The sequence below is a fragment of the Danio rerio genome, chromosome 3 (genome assembly GCF_052040795.2).
Source record: "Danio rerio strain M-AB ecotype USA chromosome 3, GRCz13ab, whole genome shotgun sequence".
NCBI classification, from domain to species: Eukaryota; Metazoa; Chordata; class Actinopteri; order Cypriniformes; family Danionidae; genus Danio; species Danio rerio.
This window is the reverse complement of record NC_141023.1, coordinates 67585001-67601182: the sequence shown is the minus strand read 5'-3', so window position 1 is coordinate 67601182 and position 16182 is coordinate 67585001. Positions and strand designations below refer to the sequence as shown.

General features: G+C 38.5%; 1 protein-coding gene across 8 annotated transcripts in view; it reads right to left on the bottom strand.

Annotated features, from left to right (window-relative positions):
* Positions 1 to 16182, bottom strand: part of rai1 (retinoic acid induced 1) — a 105931-nt gene that overhangs the window by 39195 nt on the left and 50554 nt on the right. The window contains exons 1-2 of one of the 8 annotated variants that reach the window (XM_087245343.1): positions 13368 to 13503; positions 6499 to 6831 (exon numbers count right to left, since the gene is read on the bottom strand). The exons of 6 other annotated variants lie outside the window; for them this stretch is intronic. The gene's annotated coding sequence lies outside the window, so the exon portion shown is untranslated. Of the gene's footprint in view, positions 1 to 6498; positions 6832 to 13367; positions 13504 to 16182 lie in introns of those variants that run through there. One more of the 8 variants, XM_087245342.1, reaches the window with a different exon arrangement.

Sequence of the window (16182 nt, the reverse complement as noted above, 5' to 3'; positions counted from 1 at the left end):
GAACTGAGCTAACTCATTTCACATGAGCAGCAAAATTTCGTTTTTGAGTGAAGCATGAGCTGATATAAAATACCTGCATGGGAAATTAGAGAAGCGATGTTTTTATTAGCTTTAATATGCTTAATTTTGAAAACAAAGGATAACACTTTACAATAAGGCAAACCCAGGCTTTAGGCTGATTTATACTTCTGCGTCAAACGCCGGCGTATGCTACGGCGCTGACGCATATTCTTCGCCACGGCCGTCGCCGTCACTGATGTGCACCTCTCAAAAAATGTAACTACACGTCGCAACGACGCGTAACGTAAGCTCTGTGATTGGTCGGCTTGGTAGCGCTGACGAGTCTGGGCGGGACCAAGAGCCGCGCGAATGGCGCAACGCCACACGAACGATTGTTTACAAGTGTGGAGTCCCGTGAAGGAGCTCCGGATGGAAAGTTTTGTTTTGTGTTTACCTCATAGTTAAAGTTGTTGCACGTCCGCCGGTTCCTGCCTCAAAATGAGCGAGTTTGAGCCACTTGTACATCCCGGAAGTGTTCAGGAAATGCAAAAAAGCAGAGAAGAAACTCGACACAGAGGAACATTTACACCTCACTGCCCACTACCGTTCCGGAAGTGTTAATGCAGACCGACAGAGACAGCAGCAGAAGTATAAATGCACAGCTACGCGCGTTGCATGCGCCGTGGGTTACGCCAGTCATCTGACGCAGAAGTATAAATCAGGCTTTATTATGGATGCGTACCGCTGTATACATTTCTGGAGAGCATTAAATACGTCCCACTTTTTAGCAGTTTTTGTTTTCATGAATTCATCGGTTCTTTGCCAGACTCGAACCCTGTTGTCACAGTCAACTCCTCTCTGCGTCTCAAATCCTCCGACTTACGCAGTGAGCTACTGGACAAACTGGTAGCAACAGACAATTCATCCATATGAAGGTAAGTGAGCAGCCGGTGGTGTAAAAAGAAACAGAAGCCGTCGGCAGGTCGTATCGCCCCGTAGCATCACAGCAAAACAACAGCATAAACTACTATGACAATGATCATCCTCAGGTACTGATTATGGGCTTTAACAACAGCGTAAACTACTACAACAATGATCACCCTCAGGTACTGATTATGGGCTTTAACAACAGCGTAAACTACTACAACAATGATCACCCTCAGGTACTGATTATGGGCTTTATAACAACAGCGTAAACTACTATGACAATGATCACCCTCAGGTACTGATTATGGGCTTTATAACAACAGTGTAAACTACTATGACAACGATCACCCTCAGGTACTGATTATGGGCTTCAACAACAGCGTAAACTACTATGACAACGATCACCCTCAGGTACTGATTATGGGCTTCAACAACAGTGTAAACTACTATGACAATGATCACCCTCAGGTACTGATTATGGGCTTTATTCAGAATTTTGAAAATAAAATAACTAGCAAACACTTTGAAAATTAGCATTAGATCTGTGACCGAATAAGCGGAAAGTGGCGTGCCTCACAGGGAGAAATAAATGACTGTGCCCTTATTGAGCGCAGCTCGGCGTGTAGCATTTCAGGCCAGTAATGTCACTGTGTGCCTTTGTGGCAGTGTTATTGATGAAGTCTGTCTCAAAGAAAACAATCCCTCGGCACGCCAGCATTCGAGACTTCTCTTTCCGTCTGAAAGATCAATGTAAGCGATCTTTGGGACGGAAAGTGCATTGGGAGAACCAAACGTGGCGAGTGTGTGTGTGAGCTAAGGGTGTGGAGTGTGTGTGTGTGGTCAAAATCAGGCATAAGTGGGAATAATTCGGCCTCCTGTGAAATTTCTCACATTTTTTTCCCAAATGATGTTGAACAGATTCAGGAATTTCTCCGACATCAGAAATATATCCAAATAAAGCTTGAACTCTGGACCCAGCCGAGGCTCAAACCAGCGACTTTCCTGTGGTGAGTCCGCTAACAATGCAAGCTAACCAAATCACCATTTCATGTGTGCTTTAAGGGTATATGTGGTGATTTCAGCCTGTCGTGATGTGAGGTTATCCTTTGTCGTGTTTTTCAGCCCTAACAGCAGCGATCATCCGCGGCGTAGGACTGCAGCAGGATTTCCATTCACCCGTGCATTCAAGTGCACTCTGTAGTGTGCGTCATGAATAACCGATTGGAAGCCCTCTCCTCCCCCCCTGCCTGTCTGTTTGCATGGGATGCTTGATTTGCATACATATGAGGTGAACGAAAGGACTGGTGTGCAAAAGTGATACGCATTCCCCCAGTGACAATACACACACACCGCAAAAACAGAGGATTTGCCTTATTTCAAGCCCAAACATCAAACAAATCTGAAATCAAGGAGCATTTTCTGGACAAGCCAAACATATTGTGTTGTTTTCAGAAATAATAAGTCAAAATGAAGTCAGTTTTACATCAAAACATTAAGAATTAATAAGGTTTTTGCTTTGAAGTGAGATTATTTTGCTTGTTTTATGGTAAAACTCACTTGGTTTTGACTCATTATTTCTGAAAACAACACAATTTGATTTGCCCGTCTAGAAAAAGCTCCTCGATTTAGGAATGTTTAGATCTTTGGTCTACAAACAAGACAAAGCCAAGCGTTATTTCTGGCAGTGCAAAGGACAGGAGCTTTTTCATGGGTTGTCACAGGAGTCTCTGTCTATCTCTCTGACCACAGCGAACACCTCGGATGAGACCTCCATTAAAATTCTCTCTTTCTCGCTTCTGTCTGCATGAAAGAAAGGTGGTGACAGTGAAGGGAGAGAGGGAGCGCCGGGCTGACAGCATGCATGTGTGTGTGTGTGTGTGTGTGTGTGTGTGTGTGTGTGTGGTGGCTCTCCAATGCAATCCCTCAGTTCAAACGCATTGATTCGCTCTGAAGCTGCAATTTCTCCTCTACAGACGCAGCCACAACACCTACACACTGCAGGAAAGGCTGTCCTCACTGAGATTTTGTGTCTTGTTTTTAGTCCAAATATCCAAAAACTCTCAAATCAAGAAGCATTTTCTAGACATTTTGTGTTTATTCATTCATTCATTCATTTTCTTTTCGGCTTAGTCTTTTTATTAATCTGTGGCCGCCAAAGCGGAATGAACCGCCAACTTATCCAGCATTTGTTTTACGCAGGGGATGCCCTTTCAGCTGCAACCCATCACTGGGAAACATCCACACACACTCATTGACACATTTTTTTTGGACTGTGGGGGAAACCGAAGCACCCGGAGGAAACCCACGCCAACACGGGGAGAACATGCAAACTCCTCACAGAAACGCCAACTGACCCAGCCGAGGTTTGAACCAGTGACCTTCTTGCTGTGAGGCGATTGTGCTACGCGCTGCGCCACCGTGCCGCCCACATTTTGTGTTGTTTTCAGAAATATTGAGTCAAAATAATGTGAGTTTATTATTAGGACAAGCTAAATAATCTGCCAATGTGGTAAGCAGAATAACAAAGAGAGTCCAAAGTGAAAAGGTTATTTTCCTCACCTCACTGTCCGATTACTTTGCTTGTTTCTAGACTATTTTAAACATTGCCAAAATTGTAAACATATTGGGCTCTATTTAGAAGGTCCATGTGCAAAGCGCAAAACGCAGGGCGCAAACGCTTTCAGGGCGTGTCAGAACGCATTTTTGCTAATTTACGGACGGGAAAACCTGCTTTGCGCCAAGCCGCATGATCTAAAAGGGTTGAGTTTATTTTCTTAATGAGTTATAGGTGTGTTTTGAGAATAAACCAATCAGAGTCTCATCTCCCATTCCCTTTAAGAGTCTGCTGCGTCACGCCATAAGCGCATCCGCTATTTACAGGACGCAAAGTAATTCTAAGTGGAAAAACTGAGCATTTCACAAGCAAACAGTTCACAGTTAACAGAAAACAGTTAAACAGAGCATCTACTGCGTGAGAATGAGAGATAATGGATCTACTTTCACTTTCGCTCTTGGATAGGGAAACCTTTACGCACAGACATCAATTAGTCTATAAATAATTAATTTTGTTTGTTAAGTGCAAATATTCGTTTCAAAACTATTTCTAAATTCAGTTCTAATTTCCAGCAAACGAATAAAAGAACAATAATGATGAAGTGTGCTCAAAAACCTGTTATATCCTAAAACACATGCTGTCATATGGTCTAAAACCTGACAGGTGGGCAAATCTGAGCTTGTTTTTAATAAAACTAATATAAATATGGATATAATAAATAATACTGCTAATAATAATAACATTATACAAAAGCACATTGTTATGAATGAACTGAAAAAGCCTCCCGAGATGAAGAAGACATAAAGCAGTGATTTTCATATTTATGTAGGCTAGAAAATAATATGTTTTGTAATATTTTAATCCTTTATATTTATATCCTATATATATTCTTATTATATCCTATATATATATCCTTAATATTTACATTTTTTCATATGTAAAGATATTTGCCTATTGCTCTCTTGTGTGTATTAAGCAGTGTGTAAGCGAGGTGCAACTCTGCGCTGGAGTTTAGACCGGGTTTGTTTTGGTCTAATGAAAAATCTATTATAGATTCTCAAAATAGCAACGCGCCAGCGGTCCGCCTCAGAACACCTTCCTTTCTAGAGCAGAACGCCTATGAGCGCACAAATGAGCGCTAATGCATTTGCTATTTAAACAGCGTAGCGCAACGCCTCAAAACCACTCTTGCGCCAAGCTGAAACTACCAAAAGACTACTGCGCCACGCCTTGCGCCACACTGCGCCGGGTGTATGATAGGGTCCTTTGTCTTGTTTTAATTAATAATGTGTCAAAATGAAGTGAGTTTTCCTCAAAACAAGCTGAATAATCAGCCAATGGGGTGAGCAGATTAATCCAGGTCTTCCTTTTGACATAAGATAATTTTTCTCACTCCATTGGCAGATTATTTTGCTTGTTTTAAAGAGCCCCTATTGTGCATCATAAATGGTCATACTTTGGTTTTGGGGTCTCCAACAACAGGCTAATCTGCATGCAAGGTCAAAAAACAATTTCATTGAAAAATAATGAAATATAATCTTATTTACATATTCATTGGCACTAATGCAAGTTTTCAGGAATCTCAGCACCGCTGGGAATATTCGCAATATTCATAAAACAGGATGATCTACGACTTACAGAGATTCTGTCAACTGTGCGCAGTAAAAGCACCTGATGTTATTCACTCCAGCACCAAGAACATTTCTACAATGGTTGCCTGGCAACAGGGTTTAATTTATGCTGGAACACGCCGGATCCGGATCCGGCACTTCATTTTACAGATGCCCCTCCTCACCCGCTCTTCTCCCCCTTCTGCTGTTCACTTTCGCTATCTTCCGTGACTCCCCAACTCTTCACTTTTATCCGCAACACCCAGCCCGATCACTATTGTACGGGACATCCCCCCTCCCCCCTTTCCCCGCTCTCCTCTTTCATGCGTGGCACCTCTCCATCCTTGGGTAACCTGCCGGACATGTAACCCCGATCTGTTCCAGGACCTCGCAATTCACAAATTAAGCCCTGCCTGCCAACAAAAAGTGGAAACAAAAATGGGGTAAACTAAATATTGAAAACATACAAAAACAAGACAAATACAACCACCCGAAAAACAAACACCTGATGTCATGCACTCCAGGGCAAAGACCATTGATACAGTGGGTGCCATTGCTATTCTCAAAGCGAAAGCTAGATTTATTTGCTTACCCTGATTATCGTTTTAAAGAAAAACTAACTTAGTTTGATCTTATTTCTGTAAACAACACTATAGTTTTTGCTTGTCTAGTAAAGTGAAGTTTAATTTTAAAGTAATTCTGAGAGGAGCACGTGCTCATGATTGAGCCAGCTGGCCCACATTAGCTAATCATGATCCTCCAGTCAAAGGATCCTAAGTCACTACTGTATATATATCCTCATCTCTTTTCTACAACTATCTTCGTCTGGAAGAAACCCCCCTCCTCCCCTTCTTCCACCTTTATCCAGAATGGGTGGCATGGTGGCCCAGTGACTAGCACTGTTGCCTCACAGCACGAATACCAATGGCGTTGAGTCCTCGCTAAGCCATCAGGTATTTCTGTGTGGAGTTTGCATGTTCCCCCTGTGTCCGCGTGGGTTTCCCCCAGGTTCCCCGGTTTCCTCCCACCATCCGAATGTGCTCTATATTATAGATAAAATAAGCCTAAATCTTTTTTCTAATGTCTTACTCTCAGGAAGTGCACCTTGGCCTAATCAGCAGGGGAGTTTGAGATCGACCTGAGCTCAATTTCCCTTTGCCCTACGAAAGGGGGGAGCCCTGGGCCCGAGAATCCCTTGAGCTCAGGGCTCTCCCCCGGGACAACACGCCAAACAAGCTCTGTATAAATCATGAGCTAAGTGTGAACTCTTGAATGATTTAAGAACTTTTACATATTGGACTAGAAGCAAGACACAAACTGTCGCTAAGAGAAGCCTTGTTGGTGCAGTGTTGGTGGGTGGCGGTCTCTCTCCGTCTGCCCTCAAGCTCATTGATTTTCTTCCTTTACCTCCAGCCTGTCTACGTTAGGCCGCCCCATCAGCGCCAAATCACTTCTCATCTGCGCTGGCACAGTTTGTGCAATTAGTGGCCCGCGTCCGTGGGGATGAACCAAGGAAGCGTGTAATACTGATGCGTCTCTGGCTCCGCAACCACACCGCCTGGGCTCCGAGGCAGGAGATGCTGCCAGATTTGCCCACTTTAGCTGGGCTGATACATCATGTGGCATCTGCAGTGAATCGCCCACCTGGCATGGAGATGACCAGTGTGCTGGACACTATTAAATGGTCTGTTACTGGCATCTTCTCTGTTCAATGAGGTGGCGACTGGGCTGACAGCGACACTGTAAAAATATCGTTAAATTAGCAGTTTTCTGTAAATTGTGATAACCGTTTTTATTATTTATTAAAAGTGACTTTCATGATCATGTGTAATAGTTTACAGTGATATGTTCTCTAGGCTGGTGTTGTATATTACGCTACAAAAACCTTGTAGTAAACTGCAGCACATTTTCTGTTGTTTTACAGATATCACTAGATATTATTTTCTATATTATTTCAAACGACTAAAAATGACGATAAATGTCCCATTGTTAAACTGTTGAGATCAATTTTCAACATCAGAAATGGACAGAGCAGAGATCAACTTCCCAGAATGCAATTCACAATCACAAATAAACACACAGAACCAGTTATTAACAGATCGTTTTTTGCAGTGTACCACGACACCTCAGAGGAGTTAAACGTGTCTGTTAATAAGTTAAAGATAGGATGCACTGCAAAAAAATTAAAATAAAATAAAAATAATAAAAATAAATCATTTTGTTTTGTGTCTGAATATCTAAAAAGTCTTAAATCAAGAAGCATTTCATATGAAATACAGTCTTGTTTTAAGAAATAATATGCCAACACGTACTTAAAATAGCTAAACAATCTGTCCGTCAAAAGAAAATATAAATACTTGCCTTACAGACATGAGAGAAATACCTGTACAAAGAGATTTCTTCAGATAATGTAAACAATATCCCGAATATAAATAATTCCCACCAACGCCACACCTCATGTTTTTGTCTATGCGCACCTGCAGTTGAAAAAATGTCAACTCAAGAAAAAGCACCTGATGTCATGCGCTCCCGCACAAAGACCATTAAAACAATGGTTGCATGGCAACAAGAAGTGGTAACAAAAAACAAAATATTCTTATTCTCAAAGCAAAAACAAGGTTATAAGAGAAATACCTGCACTGAAATGTGCCCTTTTAAATGAGCCAAATCTTTTCAAAAAACAAATGTTCTCTGGTTTAGTAATCCATATGGAAGGAACGCAATGCTGTAATGAGCAACTTGAGCTCATTACCTGACAATGAGTTCCTGCCTTCCGCATTAAAACCCAAATCACACGAGGACACCCGCGTGAACTCATGAACACTAACCATTATTAATTAATTTGCACAGTAGATTTATGCACACATATTTACTATCTGTTTATTTTGTACATTTACAAATGATATTTGTGTATTTACGAATTCAGTTTTGTGTATATACGAAAGATATTTTTGTTTTTGTGTATTTACTAATTGTGTTTTGTGTATTTACGCATATTGTTTTTGTGTATTTGCGAATGATATCTGTTTATTTACGAATGATATTTGTGTATTTACGAATTCAGTTGTGTATTTACGAATTATATTTGTGTATTTGTGTTTTTGTGTATTTACTAATTGTGTTTTGTGTATTTACGAATAGTGTTTTTGTGTATTTGCGAATGATATTTGTTTATTTACGAATGATATTTGTGTATTTACGAATTCAGTTTTGTGTATTTACGAATGATATTTGTGTATTTACGAATTCAGTTTTGAGTATTTACGAATGATATTTGTGTATTATTGTGTTTTTGTGTATTTGCGAATGATATTTGTGTATTTATGAATTGTGTTTTGAGTATTTACAAATTATATTTGTGTATTTATGAATTGTGTTTTGTGTATTTGCGAATGATATTTGTGTTTGATATTTGTGTATTTACGAATGATATTTGTGTATTTACGAATTCAGTTTTGAGTATTTACGAATGATATTTGTGTATTATTGTGTTTTTGTGTATTTGCGAATGATATTTGTGTATTTATGAATTGTGTTTTGAGTATTTACGAATGATATTTGTGTATTTATGAATTGTGTTTTGTGTATTTGCGAATGATATTTGTGTTTGATATTTGTGTATTTACGAATTGTGTTTTTTTGTATTTACGAATGATATTTGTGTATTAACGAATTGTGTTTTGTTGTATTTATGAAAGATATTTGTGTATTTACGAATTGTTTTTAATTTATTAATTGTGTTTTATGTATTTACGAATTGAGTTTGTGTATTTGTGTATCAGAAGGGAACAAATAATTCTCTGTATAACTCTATATATCATGTTCATGAGGCAAGTATATTTGCTGAGATTACAGTGTGTTTGAAGAAGCTGCAGCAACTGTACTAAAAACACACATCTAGCTCCTCCCCCAGAGAATCATCATTCTATAGCGATCAGTGATTGGCTGCTGTACTAGAAGGCGGGGCTTCACAAGCAAATTGATCTGCCTATGGGGTACGTAAACTAAACGTATTTCAAAGCTAAAACGAGATTATTTTGCTTTCCCCACCCCCTAATGTGTGAACTATGTTCCTCATGTGGAGTGTGTGTGTGTGTGTGTACAGTGGTGTGTATGAATTAGGACAGCTCTGTTGTTCCTAAGGGAGGACCTGCCGTGCAGAAAGCCGGTTATTTTTAGGAGGGTGACTCTGATGCTAACCTCACAGGTACTTCTGTGAAAAAATAAAACAGAAGGGGGACAGAAGGAAGCAGAAGGGCATTTCGTTACACTCTGTTAGGCCGGTGGACTGGTGCTTTCCTATGGAGTCAGATCTGTCTCAGAAATAACACATTTACAAAATAAAAGTCACATTTACAAAATCCGATTCATAAATTCAAAACACAATTTGTGAGTTCACAAGTCAAAAGCATAAATATTTGCCCAAATTAATTAGATTTGTGTATTTACGAACTGTGTTTGTGTGTTTACGAATGATATTTGTGTATTTACGAATTGTGTTTTGATTTTATGAAATGTTTTGTGTAGTTACGAATTGTGTTTTGAATTGACAAATTTTGTTTTGTATTGATTAATTCTGTTTTGAATTGACAACTTGAGTTTTGTGTATTTACGAATTGTGTTTTGAATTTACTAAATGTTTTGTGTAGTTACGAATTGTGTTTTGAATTTACTAAATGTTTTGTGTAGTTACGAATTGTGTTTTGAATTGACGAATTTTGTTTTGAATTGGCGAATTGTGTTTTGAATTGACGACTTGAGTTTTGTGTGTTTACAAATTGTGTTTTGAATTTACGAATCATGTTTTGTGTATTTACGAATTTTGTTTTGAATTGACGAATTGTGTTTTGTGTATTTACGAATTATGTTTTGAATTTACAAGTTGGATTTGTGCATTTATGAATTGTGTTTTGAATTTACGAATTGTGTTTTGTATATTTACGAATGATATTTGTCTATTTACAAATTGTGTTTTAAATTTACGAATCGTGTTTTGTGTATTTACGAATTGTGTTTTAAATTTACGAATTGTATTTTGTGTATTTACGAATTGAGTTTTGTGTATTTACGAATTGAGTTTTGTGTATTTGCGAATTGTGTTTTGAAAGTACAAATTACGAATTTACAAATTATGGAACAAATTGTATTTTGAAGGTACAAATTACAGAATTTACGAATTATGTTGCAAATTGTGTTTTGTTTATTGAAGAATTGTGTTTTCAATTTACGAATTGTGTTTGTGTGTTTGCAAATAATATTTGTGCGTTTACGAATTGTGTTTTCAATTTATGAATAGTATTCTGAATTTACAAGTTGTGTTTGTGTTTTTACGAATTGTGTTTTGAATTTATGAATTACATTTGTGTAATTGCGAATTGTGTTTTTGTGTATTACAAATTGTGTTTTAAATTTACGAATTGTGTTTTGACTTTACAAATAGGATTTGTGTATTTACTAGTGCTGGGCAAAAATTATTCAAAATTAGACGGATTCAAAATATAATAGACATAATATATGTGTGTGTGTATGTGTGTATTTATTATTTATATAGCTACACACAACTATGCACATGTTTAAGAAAATGTTTATTTATATTTAGATATAAAATATGTACAGTATACAAATTATATATAGTGTCAAAAAACTTTTATTTTGGATCTGATTAATCTTTGTCCATGACTAGTATTTACGAATTGTGTTTTGAATTTACGAATTGTGTTTTTATTTATGAATTGTGCTGTGCTGTGACTTTTATTTTGTAAATGTGTTATTTTTGAGACTGATTCAGCTCCATACGCTTACCAGCTATTATATACATGCATTCTTCTTTTCCAGCGCACTGAGAGAAATCCAGGCTAAACAGCAGGAGAGCTCATACATAAAACATTCATATCAAAGGCATTTTCCTTCCCATCGGTGGCAAAGTGAAATTCTTTCATCTCCTCGTGATTATCTCTATGCGATAGAAAAACTCTGCGTGTCTTTAGAGGCTGAAGATGTTCAGAAAAGTCTGGGGTTTGTGGTTATTCAAGCCTGTTTCTTACAGCCTCTGACATCTGACATGTATATCTGCTGCAGACAGGAGCAGCAACTGCGGTCAGCTCAGATCCTGCTCTTATACCGCGCTTATTTTTGGCTACGTACGTCAGCGTTGGCATGCGCGTGCGCTAGCTGAATCATGCGCGGTGTTGACAGCCTCATCGCCCTGGTTATCTTTAAAGGGGTCGTTCACCCAAATTAACATCATTAACATTATGAGTGTGTTTTATCTGTTGAACACAAAGGAAGATACTTTGAAGAATGTTGAAAACCTGTAACCATTGACTTCTATTGTGTTTGTTTTTCCTATTATGGATGTCTGGGATTACAGGTTTTCAGCATTCTTCAAAATATCTTCTTTTTCGCTTTTCCTTTAGACATAATATTATTTTGCTGACCCCATTGGCGGATTATTTTGCTGGATTTAAGCAACACCCCACTTCATTTTGGCTCATTATTTAATTAGTTATGTCTTAATTTTAAACCCATCACCCTGGTTATCTTTTAAGAGTTAGTTCACCCCAAAACATGAAAACTCCGCCATTATTTACTTCTTTTAAACATTTCTCTCTTCTGTTGAACACAAAAAAAGATGTTTTGAAGAATGTTGAAAATGTGTAACCATTGACTTCCATAGCTGGCAAACCAAACCCAATAAAAGTCAAATGGTTACACGTTTTCAACGTTATTTGAAATACTGAAAACAAGATGATATTTTTCCTTGTCTAGAAAATGCATCTTGATTTAAGAAAAAAAATCGAATAAATAAAAAAATAAAAAAAATCACAAAAAAAATATATTTTGAAGAATGTTCAAAACAGTTCAATTTGTTCTTTCTAATATGGAAGTCAATGGTTACCGGTTTTCAGCTTTCTTTAAATTATCATTTTAATCGTTTCTTTACTTTGTTGAACACAGGAGATGATGTTTTGAAGAATGCTGAAAACCGGTAACCATTGACTTCTAGTTGTTTTTTTTCTACTAAGTCAATGGTTACCAGTTTTAAGCATTCATCAAAATATCTTTTTATTCGTTTTTGTCTTAAACACAAAAGAAAATAACAGTTATTTACGAACATATCCCACGTCAGAGCGCAAATTAAATCTTCAGCCAATCAAGAGCCCCCTTCTTCCATAGGCCCTGGACAACATTAACACTTACAATAATCCAGCTCTGCATATATTTACATATATACTTATTTTTCTACATTATAAACTACATGTAAATTTTTTTCAACAGTTCTGTCTGGTTCTTGAATCTGATTGGCTGATAGCCGTGCGATATTTTGCCAGTAGCATCACACAAAGGCCTCTTCACCGTTCACCTCTGTGTATTACTCCGCCCACATACAGCCAGCAACAGGCAGGGATGCTACAGGTTGACAAATATTACTGCTGTTAGACAGAATAATGCACTTTTGAGGCTTTTTGAGTGGAGAATGTAGTTGTTTAGATTGCAACTGTGCAGTTTATTTGCAAGAATAGTGCCTGTTTCAAAAAAATATTTACAATTTCTGAGACCTCGTCTGCGGCCAAAGATGGTTGACGTTGTCTGTCCACAAGAGGGCGCCAGAACTGCATAATAAGCCCTTGCTCAGTGTGTTCTCTGAGCGCGAATAAAAAGCTGAAAACGGAAGCCTCGTGGTTTTAAAGGTGGACCGGATAGAGTCAATAAGAAGCTGCGAATAAGAAGCAGGATTCAGCCTCGTCCCTCCTTATCGCAAACACAACAGCAGTCTGGTGAGAAATCTCTGTAGACGGATGGCATTTCATGTCACGTTCAGCATTATAATCGTAAAATGTGAGCAAAACTTGCTGTTTTGTCATCACCTTAAGGGGGTCACACACCAGAAGCGCCGCTTCACATGACGTTATAGAGAATCAGTCAAACACTAGCTCTACAGTGACGTTGGTGAATTAGTAACGGCTTCTGCTGTTCTGACGTCAGCTGCAGATGTGAATGAATGGCGGAAGAAAGTAGTTCCTCATACAAAAGGGTTTTAGACTCTCTGTGTTTGATTATTTTTTTAATGTACAAGATTGTGTCGTCGAACAGTTGTATAAATGCAATATCACACGAGTAGCAGTGCGCTATGGCTGTATATCAGCACTGGTGGGAGGCGTACATGCTGATGTACAGCCATAGCACACTGCTACTCGTGTGATATTGCTCATATATATTACAATAGGCTTTGTGTATTGTAATATAGCGTACATTTGAAAATTTATAGATTTTACCTGCATGGCAAAGTTGAGCAGGGAGCGTTGTTTATGTAATAACCCTTCGTGAGTTTTATTGGCTGCATCCATTTGATCAAATGACGACATTTGTTTTGCTGCTGATGTTGTTCTCCTGCTTTCCCTCTGAAAAATCAGTGACATTGGCCTTGAAACTCGTTATTGTCTTGCCTCTAGGACAGGCAGCGCAAAATGAGCTCGCCGGTTGCCATGGTAACCTCCCTGGAGACGGAGCGCGCTTGTTTATCTCTGGCCAGTGTGTGTGTGTGCGTGCGCGCGTGCTCCAGCTAGAGGGAGCGATTAAACAGCACACACGTCTCTCTGCCGCTGCTGAGAGGAGAAAAAAACAAGCGTCAATTCTGTGAGCGCATCAACCTGCGTTCATTCTGCGAGCATCAGAATAAGCTGCATTAAAGGGGTAGTTCACACACAAATGACGACTGACTCACTGTTTACGCTCGCTCAAGCGCTCTCAAACCACCACACTGCACAACATGACCTGTTTCAAGTCCAAATGCTGAAATGAAGGAGCATTTTCTAGAAACGCATTACTATTGTGTTGTTTTCAGGAGTCAAAATTAAGTGAGCTTTACCTTAAAACAAGCAAACTAATCTGCCAATGAGGTCAGCAGAATAATGTTATGTCAAGTGGACGAACTAGACTCACCCCACTGACAGATTATTTAGCTTGCTTTAAGGAAATCCTGAAAACAAGACGATATTTTTAGCTTGTATAGAAAATGCATCTTGATTTAAGTAAAAAAAATCTAATAAATAAAAAAAAAAATCACAAAAAAGAAGATATTTAGAGAAATGTTTTAAAAAATTAAAAGCTGCTTTTATTCTAGCCAAAATAAAACAAATAAGACTTTCTCCAGACGAAATAATATTATCAGACACACTTTAAAATGTCCTTGCTCTGTTAAACACCATTTGGGAAATATTTAAAAAAAATAAGAAAAAATGTGAATAATTCTGACTTCAACTGTATAATAATCAGATATAAATCAAATGGTGTAAAATCAGACAATAATATCAATTATTATTATTAATAACAACATCATCAACAACCACAACAACAACATATATATACTTTTGTGAGCAACAAAAATTAAAAGTGAGCGCCATGAACTTGCTATAGCCCCAGAGCCCAGTGTGTGCTTAACCCGGCCCTGTATATATAAATAATTAAAATACACTTAAAAATAGAATTAATAAATACTTATTCATTCATTCATTCTTTCATTTTCCTTGGGCTTAGTTTCTTTATTTGTCAGGGGTCATTTTCTGACCCCGAAAAAGTAAATGAAACAACATTGATTCATTTATGTTATTTTTAGCTTAGTCCCTTTATTAATCTGGGGTTGCCACAGCGGAATGAACCACCAACTTATCCAGCACATGTATTATGCAGCGGATGCCCTTCCAGCTGCAACCCATCACTGGAAAACACCCATACACTTGCATTCACACATTTACACTACAGCCAACTTTTCCCAACTCCCCTATAGCACATGTCTTTGGACTGTGGGGGAAACTGGAGCACCCGGAGGAAACCCACGCCAACGCGGGGAGAACATGCAAACTCCACACAGAAACACCAACTGACCCAGCCGAGACTCAAACCAGCGACCTTCCTGCTGTGAGGCCACAGTGTGACACCACTTACTGTAAAAGTAATGCAAAATGTAATAGTAATACAGTTATGACTACAAAGTGTACCGAGTATTGCTCTGGTGTGAATGCTCAAATGTGTTACAGGGATTGATGCTGAATGTTATTATCATTGTCCCATAACAACCTGTCCGTGCATTTGTGTACTTTTTATATCGTCTGTATTCTAGTCTGCAGGATAAGTGCAATTAAAGCATACAATAAAATACAGAATAAACAGCAGAAGTGAACAAATCAAGAGCAGCCAGAGCTAATCTAAGCTAAAACAACTATAAAAGCAGACACTTATGAGCCATAACGCCATCAATAATGACTGAATCTCTGAGAAATATCCACAAGATAAACGTAAACATGGCTGAATTCTGCCTCATGAGGGTTTTAAACGACTGCAAAACAGCAGAACATGCATCACTAATGCTCACAGTGCACACCTTATGATCATATCTCTGTTTCATTCTGCTGATACCAATATTAATAGCTAGAAACTGATTGAAACATGAGCGGCTTGTGCTGAGATCTCCGCCATTACGGCTCACTGGCCCTCCGGGTCTCCACCACACACGACTGAAAGCCATCAATTCTATATTATTTCTTTAGGATGTAAGAGATCGCGTGGATCAATCCCTAAAGAAACAGACTGGGGGTGTGGCAGTGAACGCTGGCTTTAATAAGCCCATCAGCAGCACATTTCTAAACTAGCTCTAATTCTCTGCTGTTTTCGGCGGGAAAATGGAGGCGGTTTTGATCTGGTGCACACACAGACCTGCCTTATGATGGACATGAAGACATTAGAGAGCACTCGGAGCTCAAGGAAACCAAGAGGAGAGGACAGAGAGGGAGATACAGCACAAACACCACTGCCTTAAAGAGACAGTGCATTCCGTCTGAAGAAAAATAATGAAATCATTTGCTCTCCTTCATATTGTACTTCCCTCCCCTTTTATGTTCATTTCTGACTCTTCTAAAGCAGAAAATTCCTAAATATATTTTTAGATATTTAAGGATATTTAATTGTTCACTCTTTAATCTTATTTACTAGCTCAAGCATAAATTACAGCTCTTATTGAAAAGAAAATCCTAAAATCATTAATATATACCTCAGACATAATTTTACTAGTGGACCACAATCACCACAGTCTTA